Source organism: Hyaena hyaena, unplaced genomic scaffold (assembly GCF_003009895.1).
Source record: "Hyaena hyaena isolate Hyena2069 unplaced genomic scaffold, ASM300989v1 scaffold_454, whole genome shotgun sequence".
Lineage (NCBI taxonomy): Eukaryota > Metazoa > Chordata > Mammalia > Carnivora > Hyaenidae > Hyaena > Hyaena hyaena.
In genome coordinates, this window is record NW_024081086.1 from 788,462 (window position 1) to 805,140 (window position 16,679).

At 37.4% G+C, this 16,679-nt stretch overlaps 1 pseudogene; it reads right to left on the reverse strand.

The window, feature by feature from the left end:
* Positions 1-200: 200 nt before the first annotated feature.
* On the reverse strand, positions 201-5,513 carry LOC120246134 (annotated as a pseudogene).
* Between the last annotated feature and the right edge of the window lie 11,166 nt (positions 5,514-16,679).

The following is a 16,679-nucleotide window of genomic DNA, read 5'->3' on the forward strand; positions in this document are numbered from 1 at the left end:
TCCATATTTCTGCTGCTAGACTTCAGTCTTTAGTAAATGCTCAAAATTAAAGAATGTTTGACCTTTTAAACTTTAAATAAATAAATAGCCCAGACATGAACTAATTTATCATAATTCTCTTAGGGTATGCAAAAAGATCCACTGTATATTAGAGATTCCCTTTACTCAGGAGAATGGGACAGAATGTCTTTCCCCTGATTCTATGTAACCATATCTGAGGAAATAATTTCCTTTGGGGTCAATACCACTAGGTAGGAATTGTTAACCAATATGTAAATCAGTGCCACAAGGGTGAGTGCAGTAATCACACATTTGGGGATATTGTTACTAGGGTTTTTCGGCTCTCCTGCAGAAAAAAAAAAAAGAAGCCAGTCATAAAAAATGACTATATAGGAGTGCCTGGGTGGCTCAGTTGGTTAAGCATCTGACTCTTGGTTTCAGCTCAGGTCATGATCTCAAGGTTTGTGGGTTTGAAGCCCCATGTTGAGCTCCGCACTGACAGGACTCTCTCTCTCTCCCTCTCTCCCTGCCCTTTCCCCTCTTGCTTTCTCTCTCTCTCTCTCAAATAAATTTTTAAAAATGACTGTATGTTTGAAAGTGGTTTCAATATAACATATAATAAGAAAAGGAAACGATTCTGCAAAAGAGCTCTTTTTTGTTGAATGCTTATTTACCATGTCTTGGATGAATTAATTCTGGTAGCAATAGAGTCATGTTAAATTCTGAGGTTTCAGTGCTGTATCTTTAAGATACTCAACATGAGCCTCTTGGATGAGAACAAAACAGTTCAGAAACCCTGAACTCTAGGCCAAGAGACCTGGGTGAACTTTTCCTGCCTGTGGTCAATGTGGTAGAATTGTAACTACCTGTTATTGAAGGGCTGGAATAGCAAATCTGTTTGTCTGGCCACAACATTCTAGGATGTAAGGGTAGATTCTCCTGCTCTTTTTTCTTTTCTTTCTTTTTTTAAAATTTTCTATTTATTTATTTTTGAGAGCAAGAGAGACAGAGAGTGAATACGGGGAGGGGCAGAGAGAAAGACAGGGAGACACAGAATCCAAAGCAGGCTTCTGTCAGCACAGAGACTGAAGTGGCTTGAACCCACAAACCATAAGATCATGACCTGAGCTGAAGTTGGACACTCAATCGACTGAGCCACCCAGGTGATCCATCTCCTGCTCTTTTCATTCTTTGGATTACATCTGTAGATTAGTTAAAACTTGGATTAAATTTGAATGTATATTGCCAACACTAACGCTGACACAGGTGTTTAACTATTTGGAAAATATTAAGTTATATTACACAACTCCCTCAAAATAATTCATATAAAGAGTAAAAAATAAAACAGCAAGCCCATAAAGATTTTAAAAAGCATAGATACATGCTAATCTAAATCTTGAGATGGGGAAAGATTCAAGTATGAAAACAATGACAAAGTAAGAGCTTGATAGTGTGATACCATAAGTATTAAAATTATGATTTAAAAATCAAATGAACAAAATTTTAAAAAAGTTTTTTAAATGTTTATTTATTTTTGAGAGACAGAGCATGAGCAGGGGAGGGACAGAGAGAGAGGGAGACACAGAATCCCAAGCAGGCTCCAGGTTCTGAGCTGTCAGCACAGAGCCTGATGCAGGGCTCAAACTCACAAACCATGAGATCATGCATGACCTGAGCTGAAGTCAGACACTTAACTGACTGAGCCACCCAGGCACCTCTTGAATAAACAAAATTTAAAAGCAAAGAATAAACTGGGAAAAATATTTGCCTGTCTTCCTAAAAAGAAGTACTGTAAATAGTTATGAACATTTGCAAAATTCTTCCTTCCCATTAGTAGTCAAAGAAAAAGTGAGTTATAATGCTGAGATATGATTTCCACAGACTAAAGAACAAAAGAATGAAAAAAGTGAGATGATGCTAAAGTGTAGTCATTTTAAATCACACTAAAAGGTTTGTAGAGTCCTCCTGAAGGTAACTTCTGAACACATGTCTAAATATTTATATGTTTCACCTAGTATTGTGCTTTAATTTTTTTCTAATAAAGCAATGAGACATCCACAGCGATTTACACAGAAGGATTCTGATTGCAACAATAAGTGTAAAATTTAAAAGTGAAACATTGGAAACAACTCTGGGAATCAACAATGGGAAAGAGTTTAAATAATGATCAATTTTCATATGGTAGAAAAATATATGTTCATTAAAACCATTTATGCTTAATAATACTTGTAAATTCTCTCCATGCACTTTAAATAAAACAAAGTTATTAATATGTATCTGTAGTGTGATCTCTCTGTGTGTGCATACAAGGTAACTGGTTACAAGCAATCTTTATTTTAATTTATATTTTCTGCATTTAAAAAATTTTCCCTGATGAAAGTCTGTTAGAACTAGGAAATATAGACTATTAAAATATTTGTTCAATAGAAGCACGCATGGGTGGCTCAGTCGGCTAAGTGTCTGACTTCGGCTCAGGTTATGATCTTTCAGTTTGTAGGTTTAAGCCCCGTGTAGGGCTCTGTGCTGACAGCTCAGAGCCTGGAGCCTGCTTCAGATTCCGCATCTCCCTGTCTCTCTGCTCCTCCCCCACCTGCTCTCTCTCTCTCTCTCTGTCTCTCTGTGTGTGTCTCCCATTCTCATAAATATATAAACATTAAAAAAATTTAAAAAAACATTTGTTCAATAGAAACTATGCAATTGCTGTGAAGTCTTTAAGCTGCTGCAGTTTTGTGTTTACTTGTTTTAATTGTAAACACCTGGAAAAGATTCTGTTTTCCAAAATTGGAAAGCTGCATTTGTAGAGGGTTTAATGTGTTTTTACCAATTTGATAAAGTAAGAGAGAAACTCATCACATGAAAACAATGCAGTATTTTTTTATGATTATTTATTTATTTTGAGACAATGCCTGTGGGAGGGACAGAGAGAGAGAGAGAGAGAGAGATCGAGAATCCCAAGCAGGCTCTGCATTGTCAGTGCTATGGAGCCTGATGTGGGGTTTGAGGTAAAACTCAATGCGGGGCCTGATGCAGGGCTCAGACTCGCGAAGCATGAGATCATGTGCTAAGCCAAAATCAGGAGTTGCATGTTTACCCCACTGAGCCACCTAGGGATCCCTGTAGTATTTCTTTCTTAGATTAAGATGCTTGAGGGTTATATGTTTATAGGCTAGTGTTGGTTTGGAGAATTTAAAAATTAATTTTACCTGCTATTCTAACAAGGATTCCCTAGCCTAAATATGCATATAATCCTTGTAACAAGTCTTCTGCAATCTATGAGGCATCAGGAACTTTGGCATCGAAAGCTTTTTCAAACTTGGCTAAGTTGTCTTTTCTGCCTCCACCAACAACACATTCCGGTTAGAAATCCCAAGCAGAGGACTGTCATTTTCACAACTATACTGACAGTCTAAAACCAAGTCACATCTTTCACTCCTTGAACATTCAGAACTCCCAAACACCATAAAATGGCCAAAGCTAAACATTTCTTTGGCAACTCAGGAATAAAACTCCCAGCCTGTGTAGGAGTATAGCCTGTATAATGTACCCTGATAGTAAGAAGCCACATGCAGCAATTCCTGCTGGGGTACTAAACAGATTGATCCAGAGACAGAAGAAAGCAATAAAGGATCTGAGAGATCTCTTGAGGAAACAATACTGTGCTCCTGTTCCAGGGAAACTGGTCCCCAGCTCTGCGTAACTAAGAGCAGCCATCTTAGACACTGTGGCACAGGCAGCCCAAACACTTAAGGAGACCCCCCCGCATTGAGTGAGGAGTATTATAATACCCCTCTAAAAGGAATAAAGGGGCGCCTGGGTGGCTTAGTCGGTTAAGCGTCCGACTTTCGCTTAGGTCATGATCTCGCGGTTCGTGGGTTCGAGCCCCGTGTCGGGCTATGTGCTGACTGCCGGCTCAGAGCCTGGAGCCTGTTTCAGTCTGTGACTCCCTCTCTCTCTGACCCTCCCCTGCTCACGCTGTCTCTCTCTCTCTCTCTCTCTCTCTCTCTCTCTCTCCTAGAAATAAATAAAACATTAAAAAAAAATAAAAGGAATAAAAACTCCTGCACTTATTATACTCAATAAAAAACTGTTCCATGGAAATATCTCATTTGAAGCTGAGTACTTTCTCCCATTTTCATTTTCTTAAACTTGGAACTTAATTTTAAGCGCTAACATGAATTCACAATTTTTCCTCTGTTGTATTTCTGAAAGGCTTCAGGCAATCTTTTATACTTAAGCAATTTGCTTTTCTCCTCTCATACTCAAATATGTTTTGTTACAGCACCTAACATAAAAAAAGTTACCTTTTGAGTTAATTGAACTAAAGTTTCCAAGATCATGATATTAAAGCACTTTATACATTAAGCATTTAAAAAGTTATGCACAATTAAACAAGTTAGACACAGCCAAATGGGAATGAGATTAAAAACATTTCTAAGTTAGTTACTTCTCTGGGTATATAACCTCATAAATTTAGACCCTTAACCAAATCATTCTTTAAAGAAGTGTGTGTAGAATGAAAAAACGTGCAAGATCGGAATCACATTATTTATCACTTATTAGCAGATCTGTGTTTGAATCACACACACATCTGCCACCTTGTAGCAAATCTATGTCACTTATTGATTTTTTATTTTGCCACTTTAAAAATGAAACTGATAATCTCTATCTTATTCCCTATCTTAACTTTTCTTTAATAAGGTTAAATGGGGTAATAAAGCTGATACTAATAAAAAGCACCTACTTGTGTACCTAGATACCTAGTCCCTAAGTATTAGTGTACATTAGGGATCCATACATATTAGTTTTATAATCTGGTTAATTTAATTATCACTACTTGGATTATTAGAGAATGCTTCAGCATTTCTAGGATACTTTAAAAACATTTTGTAGTTCATTGCAAACCAGACGTAATTTTGACAAAAGCATCACCTTAGTACACGTATTTAGTGTTTTACATTTCCTCATCAATATTCTTACAGAGGCATGATTCATCTTTTCAAAACTATTTACTTTTTTTATATTTCCAGCTACTTATTGATTGAGCACAGTCTTTTGAGCATCTGGGTTTTTTGTTTTGTTTTGTTTTGTTTTGTTTTTTGCCAGGTACTATGCTAATCAATGCACATACAAAGATGATTAAGACACAGTCTGGATCCAGTTCACCACTGTAACCCTGGCATCTGAGCAGGCTTGGGGAACAACAGTGTATCTCAGTAAATATGTTGAATTAATGATTCTTATTCTCCAGACATTCATTCCTCTCTCTCTCTCTCTATATGTGTATGTGTGTGTGTGTGTGTGTGTGTGTGTGTGTGTATGATTTTACTTATAAATAAATCCATAAGGCCACAAAAGCCAAGAAACAATTCAATGACAAATGAACCATGGGAGTTGGTTTGGTGTCTTTCTTGATGATTTTTGCACGAGTTCTATATTTACTCACCCTGAGAAGTGCCTCCCCTACACGGGGCTGGGCTAGAGCATTCAAATCTGACTCGCAGCCAGAAGCGCATCCTTAGCCTTCTATTCTGGTCTCTGATTATTTAGCCTTCAAATTTCCTTTCTGATTTTCTGATTTTAAATAGTTTATTTTGTCAAGTTGTTTCCATATAACACCCAGTGCTCATCCCAACAAGTGCCCTCCTCCATGCCCATCACCCCCTTTCCCCTCTCCCCCACCCCCATCAGCCCTTAGTTTGTTCTCAGCATTCAAGAGTCTCTTATCGTTTGCCTCCCTCCCTCTCTCCAACTATTTTTTCCCCTTCCTCTCCCCCATGGTCTTCTGTTAAGTTACTCCTAATCCACCTATACATGCAAACATATGGTATCTGTCCTATGCCTGACTTATTTCGCTCAGCATAACACCCTCAAGTTCCATCCATGTTGCTACACATGGCCAGATTTCATTCTTTCTCATTGCCATGTAGTATTCCATTGTATAGATGAACCAAACCTTCTTGATCCATTAGTTAGGCTCTTTCCATGTTTTGGCTATTGTTGAGAGTGCTGCTATGAACATTGGGGTACATGTGCCCCTAGGCATCAGCACTCCTGTATCACTTGGGTAAATTCCTAGCACTGCTATTGCTGGGTCATAGGGGAGTTCTATTGTTAATTTTTTGAGGAACCTCCATACTGTTTTCCAGAGGGGCTGCACCAGTTTACATTCCCACCAACAGTGTAGGAGGGTGCCCGTTTTTCCTCATCCTCACCAGTATCTATAGTCTCCTGATTTGTTTATTTTAGCCACTCTAACCGGCGTGAGTGTGGTTTTGATTTGTACTTCCCTTATGAGGAGTGATGCTGAGCATTGTTTCATGCTTCTGCACGGCAAAGGAAACAATCAACAAAACTAATAGGCAACTGATGGAATGGGAAAAGATAGTTGCAAATGACATATCAGATAAAGGGCTAGATCCAAAATCTATAAGGAACTCACCAAACTCCACGCCCGAAAAACAAATAATCGAGTGAAGAAATGGGCCGAAGACACGAACAGACACTTCTTCAAAGAAAACATCTAGATGGCCTCCATTTTCTCTGTCTTGCTGATATCAAGGCCAGCTATGGTGATGAGAAAAATACGGACTGGAGGAGTCAGGACAGGGGTATGTGTAGGGTTAGAAAGAGAACCAGGAAAAATAGTTTACTTGGATCCAGATGGTATATGTTCTGTCCTCAGAGACTGAAAATTTTTGGGGGAGAAGTGGAAGCAATGAACTTGGGCTGAGGGTTCCTATGCACCCTCATCCTGTCAGGGAATAGACCTGTGTAGAAAATCTAATTGCATTGCTATCAGGAGGGAAAGGAAGATGATCTTTGAGTCACTTAAACAGCTCAGTGGAGCAGAAATAGACTCTGGACTATAAATTGACACCTAGACCAAGGAACTCAGGAAAGTAATAAAATATTGCCTCAAGGCTTTTTGTGTTTTGAAAGCTGGTGTGGCATGTAAAGGGCTTAGAAGTCTTCACTTTTTCCTAAGAACAGCCTTTACAGCTAAACAAACTTAAAAATCAACAATTGGGGGCTGCTGGGTGACTCAGTCAGTTGAGCATGTGACTCTTGATTTTGGCTCAGGTCATAATCTCACAGTTCATGAGTTTGAGCCCCATGTTGAACTGCCAGGATGGAGCCTTCTTGGGATCTCTCTCTCTCCCTCTCTCTGCCGTACTCTCTCTCTCTCAAAAAAAAAAAAAAAAAAAAACTTAAAAAAAAAAAGAAAAAAATCAACAAACAACTGTTCTTAGCTCTGTCCAGGAACTGAGGTCACAGGGAAAACTATTGCCCCCCAAATAGGAGAGACAGATTGGCAGACACAGAGAATCACAACATATCCAAGTGGAAACTCATGAGGAGAATGAATTTGCAATGACCAGTACCAGGAGAGGTAAGCCTAAAATGTAGTTGATGAGTTGTTGGAGGCTCCATATGGACAAGTCTGAGAGATAAAACTTCATGGGGACTCAGTCATATGAGGGTCCTCATACTTTTGTGACTCTTACTTCTAGGAGCACTACCAGGTCCTCATCGTGAGTATCAGAGAAAAACTCCCTTCTATTTCTAGCGGGGGAGAGAGGAAAGGAACCATTTTGAAATATGCCAAAACGTTCTGTTCTTTTTGCTTGTTTGTCTTTGATTGGATGTAATAGGTATAACATTGTATTTGTTTCAGGTGAACAACATACTGATTCAATATTTGTATATATTATGAAATTATCATCACAATAAGTTTAAGTAACATCCATCACTACACATAGTTACAAATTTGTGTATGTGTGTGTGATGAGAACTTTTAAGAATTACTCTTAGAAACTTCCAAGTATGCAATATAGTGTTATTAATTATGGTGATCATGTAATGTACATTACACTCCCATGACATTTATTTCACAGATAGAAGTTTGTACATTTTGTCCACCTTCACCAGTATGGCACATCCCACCTCCTACCTCTGGCAACCACCAATCTGTAAGTTTTAGCTTTTTGTTTTTAGATTCCACATTTTTTTTTAAACGTTTTATTTATTTCTAGGAGAGAGAGAGACAGCGTGAGCAGGGGAGGGTCAGAGAGAGAGGGAGTGACAGACTCTGAAACAGGCTCCAGGCTCCGAGCTGGCAGTCAGCACAGAGCCCGACACGGGGCTCGAACCCACGAACCGCGAGATCATGACCCAAGCGAAAGTCGGACGCTTAACCAACTAAGCCACCCAGGCGCCCCTTTAGATTCCACATTTAAGTGGTATTTGTTTTTCTCTGTCTGACTTATTTCACTTAGCATAATGCCCTCAGGGTCCATCCATGTTGTGTGTGTGTGTGTGTGTGTGTGTGTCTGTTGGTCTGTCTGTCTCTCTATATGCCACATTTTCTTTATCCATTTATTCATAGATGGATACTTAGATTGCTTTCATATTTTGGCTATTATAAATAATACTGCAGTGAACATGGGGTGCAAATATCTTTTTAAGTTAGTTTTTTCATTTCCTTGTATTAATACCCAGAAATAGAATTGCTGGATCATATGATATTTCTATTTTTAATTTTTTGAGGAACCTCCATTCTTTTTTCCATAATTGGCTGCACCAATTTACATTCTTACCAAGAATGCACAAAGATTCCTTTTTCTCTACATCCTTGCCAATACCTATTATTTATTGTCTTTTTGATAATAACCATTCTAACAGGTGTGAGGTTATATCTTGCTATGGTTTTGATTTACCTTTCTCTGATGACTAGTGATGCTGAGCATCTTTTCATGTTCCTGTTGGTTGCTTGTATGTCTTATTTGGAAAGATACCTATTCAATTCATCTACCCAGGTTTAAAATTTTTTTTTTATTAATGTTTATTTATTTTGGAGACAGAGAGACAGAGCATGAGAGGGCAAGGGGCAGAGAGAAAGGCAGGAGGAGACAGAGAACCCAAGTCAGGCTCCAGGCTGCAAGCTGTCAGCAAGAGGCTGATGTAGGACTCGAACCCATGTACTGTGAGAACATGACCTGAGCTGAAGTCTAATACTCAACCGACTGAGCCACCTAGGTGCCCCTCCTCTACTCAGTTTTTAATTGGATTGTTTTTGTTATTGAATTGTATGAGTTATTTACATATTTTGATATCAACTCCTTATTAGCAAATATTTTCTCCCATTCAGTACATTGCCTTTTCCTTCTGTTGATGGTTTTCTTTGCGATTCAGAAGCTTTCAGCTTGATGAAAGTCCTAATTATTTATTTTTGTTTCTATTGCCATTGATTTCAATGCCAATTCCAAAAAATCATCACAAAGACCAATGTCAAGGAGCATACCATATATGTTCTCTTCTAAGAGTTTTATCATCTTGAGTCTTATGTTCAAGTCTTTAATCTATTTTGAATTAATTTTTCTGTTTGGTATGGTTCAATTTCATTCTTTTTCATGCGCCTCTCCAGTTGTCCCTACACCATTTATTGAAGGACTGTCTTTTCCTAAATGTATATTCTTTGTTCCTTTCCTATAAACTAATTGACCAATTATGCTTGAGTTTATTTCTGGGCTCTCTATTCTGTTCATTGATCTATGTGTCTCTTTGTGTGCCAGTAGCATACTGTTAGTTAACATATAGTGTAATAATGGATTCAGGAATAGAATTTAGTGATTCATCACTTACATAAAACCTCCAGTGCTCATCCCAACAAGTGCCTTCCTTAATGCCCATCATTCATTTAGTCTATCCCCCCATACACTTCCCCTCCAGCAACCCTCAGTTTGTTCTCTGTATTTAAGAGTCTCTTGTGGTTTGCTCTCTCTGTTTTTATCTTATTTTTCCTTTCCTTCCTCCATGTTCTTCTGTTTTGTTTCTTAAATTCCACATGTGAGTGAAATCATAAGGTATTTACCTTTCTCTGGCCAACATCTTTTTGATCGCCAAGTAATATTCCAGTGTGTGTGTGTGTGTCTGTGTGTCTGTATTTATCCAAATTTATTCATTTTTGAGAGACAGAGAGAACATTCCCATGCATGCAAATCAGATAAAGACAGAGAGAGAGGGAGAGAAAAAATCCCAAGCAGACTGTGCAGAGCCCAATCTCATCAACTATGAGATCATGACCTGAGCTGAAATCTAGAATGGGAAGCTGTACTGACGGTATAGTTCTGCAACAATTGAGTAAATCAGTATTTAGTTTTTACATTATTGCCCTTTCAATAGGATTCTCAGCTTTATTGCACCCATATTTTCTCTTGTATTTTAAAAATTTTCCTAAATTTTTGTGCACCTATGACATTCATTCCCAAATATTTTGGCAGAGTTTCAATATCCTCACCATATATTTAAACAGCATCGTTGGGTTTTTCTTTTGCCCCCCCTTCCTCCTTCCTTCCTTCCTTCCTTCCTTCCTTCCTTCCTTCCTTCCTTCCTTCCTTCCTTCCTTCTTTCCTGTCTTTTGGTATTTCTTAGAGACCCCCCTCCTTCTGCTCCAAATTAGACTGGTTAATCCTCCTTCATAACTGGAGTCCTGACACTTCTCTTTTTTGATGATTCTGGGAATTCCCTTTACATTTTTCCTTTGTTGATATTCTATGTCCTGGATAGGATGTTTTTATGGGTTTTTTTCTTGGTTTATTACTCTCTGCTGGAGTGTATAACCTACAGGAACCTCTTGAACAGGGCTGTAACTTTATTAGTGCTTTCAATTTGAGATGTTGTGAGGTTCATCTTCTTCTGATTCCCCCATGGTCTTCCTTGGCTTTTAGCTTTCTCTAATGGCGATGTCAGTTACTATCCATTCTTCTCCTTTCTAAGTTCCAAAATTTTATTACATATCTTATTTGCTGTTGCTTCCTATCCTATTTTATTTATCCTTATATGTTTATACATATTTTATTCTTCTGTCATTTTAGTGGGGTTTTAGGAGGATGGAGGTAGTAGCATATTTGTTCAATATACCACCTTAAACAGAGATCTCTCATCAAAGCTTTGATTACCAAAATTGTAGAACAGCTAATACACTGTCTATAAGGTGAAGGGCAGGGGAAGCTCAGGAAAAAAAATTATTCCAGTGGCCAGTTGCTGCATTAAATTGCTCTGCCAGATGGAAATTATGCATTTCTCACTATTAAGTATATATATCATGGGTTGGGTTTTTTGTTTTTTTGTTTTTTTTTTTTTTTGGTTTTATTTAATTTTAAGCTTCACTAAACAAAATAGACACTAGATGGCTCTATAAAAGCATATATATTCAGAACATTCCATTTAGTTCAAGAATTTGAAGGCATCATAAAATCTTTGATAACAAAAGAAAATTAATTTTTTAAGTATAAGAAAATGAGTTTAAAACCACTATTAGCTATTAAGGAGTGAATCCAGAAATTTGCAAATTTTCTAAGTGCCCTTTGTTGTCAATAAATATTTGTCAAATAGCTGCTAAATGCCAGGTACTATGAGAAGTAATAGGTCTATTGTCCACAGGGGATTTAGCAGCAACAAAAACTCAGAAATGAAATAAATAATTGCAAATGATAAATTAAGCAGTTTCAAATATGTAAAGTTTTGTGAAAAGAGACAAGATGCTACTAGAATATATATCAGGTTACCTAAAGTAGACTGAGTCAGGGATGGCTTTGCTGAGAACGTGAGGCTCAAGCTGAAGTCTGAAGGATCAATAGACTGGTAAGGTAGCTGCTGAAAAGATGTGTTTTCTAGGCAGAAGAATGGCATAATTAAGTTTCCAATGACATGAGAGAGAACGTAGAACTGAGAGAGGGTCAAGCCGACTTCAGGAGAAGTGGGCAGGGGACAGGGACAAGATGAGGCTGCTGAGGTCCACAGAAATGCAATTGATTTCATATTGAGTCTAGGAGAGGTGAGAAGCCATGAAGTCCTTTAAGCACACTAATATGTGATGGAATTTACATTTTTAACAGATAATTCTTATTACCCTGTGCAATATAATGTGGGCTCCATTTTGTAAAGTTTCCAACCCTTTCAAGTTGTTCAAATCATTAGATTAGTAATGGTCACCAAAAATAATTGAAATTGTTGTATAGGAGCAGTAGCTTTGAGGATCTAACCTAGAACCTAGTTAGGGACACGGAAGTCCCCAAAATAAAACAATCAAAAGAGACTTTGGAAGAGAAATATGTATGATTGTATGCATGAGTATGTATGAATGTGTGAGTATATAATATATGAATATGTAATAATAAATGGTCACAGTCAACATGACCTATATAATAATATATATATATTTTTGCTATTACTTTACTGCAGTTGATACTTGGTTTGGATTATATCATGAGGTGTGAAGGGATTGATATTGAGTTATGATGGTATAACTTTGCCTACTTTTGGTCATTTCCTTTATATTATAAGTAACATAATATTGTCCTCTGTTGTGTGTTTGTACTATAATTTAACCTTTATTGTTTGAATCTTCATTCGGTCCAATTGAACAACTCAAGCAGTAGAAACATGTTATAGAATTTTCATAGAATTTCTGGAGTTGGAAAGGATCTAAGTGACCATATTTTTTTGGATTTCACACTGTTTTCTTCTTTTAGGGTATGTCAGGATTGGCTGGGAAGTAGGTGAAGGTTCAGGTTGGCAATGTTCTGCCTACACTTTCTCTTTAACTGGAGAAGCTCTCCCTATCTTTTGAGTTTTGTGCAATATTTTCTTTGAAGAGAGATTTATGCTACTGCAAAGTTGCTACTGCAAAATACTCATTTTCATGGGAGGATACTGAGGACAATGGTTGTAAGTGGATTTTTCTAGATCTGAATGAAAGAAACAAGATTTTTCCCTACACTAGATTTTTCTAGTGTAAGAAACTCACTAATTTTATTCCCTACATAAATAAATGGTGTGTAAATGAATTTGTGTGAGTTATTTTAATGAGAAAACCCAGGTTTTGAAATAACAGAGTTCTCAGAAAAAGCTGGAATTAAGAGTTATATAATGAGCTCGTGAAAGAAAATAAAATCATACCAGTGTGTGCTAAAAACAGTTTTCTTTTTAAAATTGTACTGCTTTGTTTAGGTCTGTGGTTAGGTTTAATAACTTTTACCATAATTCCTTATAGGTAAATGGATGTCCAATTTTTTTCTAGTTCTTTTTAGAAGTATTTAGAGGGAAGCTGTACAGGAATAGGTAGAAAAGAAGTAGCAAAATATTTTTCAGTTAAGAATTGGCAAAAGAGTGGCACCTGGCTGACTCAGTCGGTTAAACATTTGACTTTGGCTCAGATCATGATCTCACAGTTTGTGCGTTCGAGCCCCGCACTCTGTGGTGACAGCCCATAGCCTGCTTTGGATTTTGTGTCTCCCTCTCTCAGCCCCTCCCCCACTCGAGCTCTGTCTCTCTCTGTCTCTCAAAAATAAATAAATGTTGGGGCGTCTGAGTGGCTTAGTCTGTTAAGTGCCCGACTTCCACTTAGGTCATGATCTCACGATTTGTGGGTTCGAGCCCCATGTCGGGCTCTGTGCTGACAGCTAGCTCAGAGCCTGGAGCCTGTTTCGAATTCTATATCTCCCTCTCTCTCCGACCCTCCCTGGCTCTCTCTCTCTCTCTCTCTCTCTCTCAGAAATAAATAAAACATTAAAAGATTTTTTTAAAATAAAAAAATGTTAAAAAATAAAATAGAAGAACTGGCAAAAGAATTAACTAGAACCCCGAATTAGTACACCGTATCATTTTATTTTTTATTTATTTTTAAAAATTTTTTAAAATATTTTTTATTTATTTCTGGGAGAGAGAGAGACAGCGTGAGCAGGGGAGGGTCAGAGAGAGAGGGAGTCACAGACGGAAACAGGTTCCAGGCTCTGAGCTGGCAGTCAGCACAGAGCCCGACGCGGGGCTCGAACCCACGAACTGCGAGATCATGACCTAAGCGAAAGTCGGACGCTTAACCGACTAAGCCATCCAGGCGCCCCCACCGTATCATTTTAAAGTCACAATGTGAATACAAGGACATGACTGCCATTTTCACGTTAGTAGGTTATAAAGATTCAAATGATGGAATAACAGGATAAATATTCTTTTTTTTTTTTTTTCCCTAGGAGAAATGGATTTCTTTTAGGGGTTTGGTTAAGAGCACCGTGAAATATCCATGGAGGCATACTGTGAGTAGGAGTAATAATCACAGTATTTAACCACGATGGAATGTGGTGTAAAGCAATCAAAATGGTTGCTGGTAGTAGGGCTGGAGTGAAGGATGGGCATCCCCTGCCATGTCAGATATTATCCTTCTGTTACTGGATCCAGGGTTGGCTAAGAGGAAAGGATGAGGAACTTAGGGTAGTAGCTATTTACAAGTAGTATAAAGTATTTCAGTGTACTGGTGTGTTCTGGCCAAGAGTTAGCCCTTGTTATGGGAATAGTTTCTTTGAAAATTGCCGTGCTGGAAATGTTTCTGGATCTACCATATTTGTTTCTTAAATATCTCCACTCTGCCATTTGTGCACTTGTGGATTTACTCTTCAGATTCAGATAACACTCTGGCTCATGATCCCATCTTTGTCTCTTCCCACATCTACTGATATTTCAGGATTTGGTGGATCAACTGTCTCTGTAGTCCTGGTGACTGACCTCAGCTTATTGATTGTTGATTATTTTCTATAATTTTGGTTCAAATAGTTCAAAGGATGCTATCACACTATTCAATGTAAGATGAGGAGAATATAGTGATAGTATAGGGACCTTTGAAAGTTAAAAGATGCAATTAATGCAATTAATTCAGATGTAATTAATATTTACACTCAGGTAAAATACTTAAATTATTTGGAAGGCGGTAAGTGGTCATAAATTTAGAGATTTCTTTAAAAAAAGTATGATAAACCTCCTGAGTTAAATGAAACTTTAATTAATAATTGTTTAATTAATTTAAGGGTACTCAAAACTATACTTAGTTACTGGATTATTTTCAACCTTGCTTTAATGAAACACTTCCCAACTTGCTTGATCATAAAAATCATGTATGGTGCTTATTAAAAAAATACTTATTTCCTTTCCATGCCTTTCCACACCTACTGAATGAAACTTTCTAGGGAAGGACCTGTAAATATGAATATTAAAAATTACCCCTAAGTAAATATTATGAAAAAATAATTTGGGAATTTGGGAGACACTGTTCTACTTTGTAGATCATGTCATTGTAAGTCAATGTTGAAGAACAATCAGAATACTTAGTAGAATATCTAGAAAAATAATAGCTGCTCAGTTTATAGAAGTAATATTTTTATAGAAAATGCATTCATGCTTTAATATATCAATGCGTTAGAATGGTATAGGAAAAAATTGCAAAAGATTTAGAAATGGACAAAAAGATTATTGGATATCTTCAGTGGAAAACTGGCATTGTCTAACACACACTTCCAGGTTATATATTGTAGATCAAAAGCTATTTTAGTACCTTTTAAGTAGTAGAACATTCATAATGATGTAAATGATTCTTTTCTATAGAAAGACAAATTGTAGGGGCGCCCGGGTGGCTTAGCCGGTTAAGCGTCCGACTTTCGCTTAGGTCATGATCTCGCGGTTCGTGGGTTCGAGCCCCGTGTCGGGCTCTGTGCTGACTGCCAGCTCAGAGCCTGGAGCCTGTTTCAGAGTCTGTATCTCCCTCTCTCTCTGACCCTCCCCTGCTCACGCTCTCTCGCTCTCTCTCTCCTAGAAATAAAAAAATCTTAAAAAAAAAAAAAAAAGAAAGACAAATTGTGTCCCACGGAAATGCAGTTTTTATTGTCCTATTGGTATTGGCCAAATATCCTGTTTTAAGCAAATCTATTATTTCAACATTGCTGTATCTATCTATCTATCTATCTATCTATCTATCTATCTATCTATCATCTATCCATCTTTCATCTCCTCTCACTGCTCTTTGGGCTATATTCAAAAGAGTTGTGATATCTTACTGATTTTCTCAAGAGATAATGAGTCAAATGATATCTTTGAGACATCTAATTTAATATTTACATGACATTTATAATTATACTCTTTAAAATTTTTCAGTAGACAATGCTATCCACATCTTATTTATGCACGCTGAAGAGAACAGAAACCAAGTCATCAATTTCTCTAATATTGCTTTTCTACAAGTACCATGCATTCAAAGAGTATGCAGAGTGCTTTGTTGAAATTAATCAACCACCCTAGACCTTGCTTTTTAGAAAGTACATCTAGTGTTAAGAGTTTTAAGGAATTAAGAAAACAGTTTCTAGGGACAAGTCTAGTTTGGTGATTTTCTCCACTATATTAGATGATATGACACAAGGCAGTTTTTAGAGCAGAAGAATCACAGTTAGGGTACTGCATGGAAATCTAAACTGGGTTTCCTGACATTTGTTTCCTGACCTGGAATTGAAAACCTCTAATATGTGCCCTAGCCTGGATTGCCCAAGAATTAACTGATGCAACCCTGATTCCGTGTTGTGTAGTGTCTCGCATAGGTGTATTTTGTGCACTCTTTATGAATTTAGTTCTTGAACTTTCTTATGCGGTAGATATAAGACATATTTCCTGTTTCAGTGACTCAGAGTGGAGGCAGACACCTAGACTTATTATGATATTAATAATAGAAGGGGGTACAACAATAAAGTTACCATGGAAACCCATTACATGACCAAGGGGAGTCACAAAAGGTGACATTTAAATATGGTCACACATTTTTCTCTAGAGTAGAATATTTATTTAGTCTTTTAATTACAAAAGCA